This window comes from Cicer arietinum, chromosome 4, assembly GCF_000331145.2.
Source record: "Cicer arietinum cultivar CDC Frontier isolate Library 1 chromosome 4, Cicar.CDCFrontier_v2.0, whole genome shotgun sequence".
Taxonomy (NCBI): domain Eukaryota; kingdom Viridiplantae; phylum Streptophyta; class Magnoliopsida; order Fabales; family Fabaceae; genus Cicer; species Cicer arietinum.
The window spans coordinates 26,376,360-26,377,956 of NC_021163.2; positions in this window are offsets into that span (position 1 = coordinate 26,376,360).

Sequence of the window (1,597 nt, forward strand, 5' to 3'; positions counted from 1 at the left end):
GTGCGATAGGAGGGGCGGCGAAGGGAGGAAGGAGTGCGATAGGAGGAGGGGCGGCGAAGGGAGGAAGGAGTGCGATAGGAGGAGGGGCGGCGAAGGGAGGAAGGAGTGCGATAGGAGGAGGGGCGGCGAAGGGAGGAAGGAGTGCGATAGGAGGAGGGGCGGCGAAGGGAGGAAGGAGTGCGATAGGAGGAGGGGCGGCGAAGGGAGGAAGGAGTGCGATAGGAGGGGCGGCGAAGGGAGGAAGAAAAAGGGGTTTTATTTATGTTTTTATTTTAATTAATTAAAACAGATTTTTTGTATTTGATAAGATCTCAGCCATTAAAATTTTAGTTGCCACGTGTCACTCATCTAAAGAACAAACTTGACAAGAAATAGAGGAAAAGAAATGGAGGGGATCTGAACTCAATTATAAGTGGACACGCTGGACCATGAATTATATTTTAAACTCTTCGAAAATTCCACTGAAGACCAAAATTGTCGTTATTTTGTTGACCACAAACACTATGACAATACAACTGTCATAAAAATGTTACCACTATGACAACCACATACATCCAATGCTCTATAATTAAACATTTGATATTAAAAGGATAATTCAAAAAATTTAATTTTTATTTTACATGAAATTTAAAAAAGTAACTACACTTAATTAACGCTTTTAATAATTTTGAAAGTAGGTTCTTTTTTTATATAAAATGATTGAAAGGAGTGCATTATATGAAAGAAGTACTATATACTCAGTCCGACAAACGAAATAGAGAGCATATAAACAATGTTAAACGTGAAAATTTTTTTTATTTAATTTCAAGTTGTTGTTGTTGCTATCAATTGACTTCTTTCTTGTGCGAAGACAACTCAATTGACTTGTTTTGTTTTTTTATTAATAAAAATTTATTAAATTATTAATAAAAATTTATTAAAAAGAGTATAAAAGATATTCCAACCCTTACATTAAAAAAAAACAACAACAAAATGTCCAAATCTAGTATTATAATAGAAAAATTATGTCTAACATTCTATGAAATATTCCAAAAATCCTACCCAATCATGTGTCCGAAAAACCCTACTAAAAATATGAAGCCAAACAAATATGACCGACCCAAAACTAAGGAACCATACCACCAGACCCCAATAATCCAATCTGCTACTTCATTCCTCCGACTCCCTCCAATTTCCCAATTCAAACATTGATGAATTTTGTTGCAATGATTGTGCAAACATATCAGGATACAACTCCTTAAATGATTTGTCCCCAATCCATTTATGTATCCAGAATTTAATCTCCTTACCATTACCAATATTGCAACAAATATTTCATGTGAAACCACTTGAATTGACCCCTGTCCCAACATCCAGCAACAAGATGGTAAGCTTTGGCTTGTGTCATTATCATCAAGGCAAGGAGGTAATTTAAATCAAACTAAAACTCAACGAGGCATGGAGAATGATTTCAATCAAACTAAAGTTTATATTTTTCTTCTTCATTTGTGTTGGTGAAAGCAACATCAAATATTTAGTGGAATTTTCTAATTTTAATAACCGATATTGATAATTTTATTCATTGTCTCTTAAATATAGATCGAATGATTCAATTTAT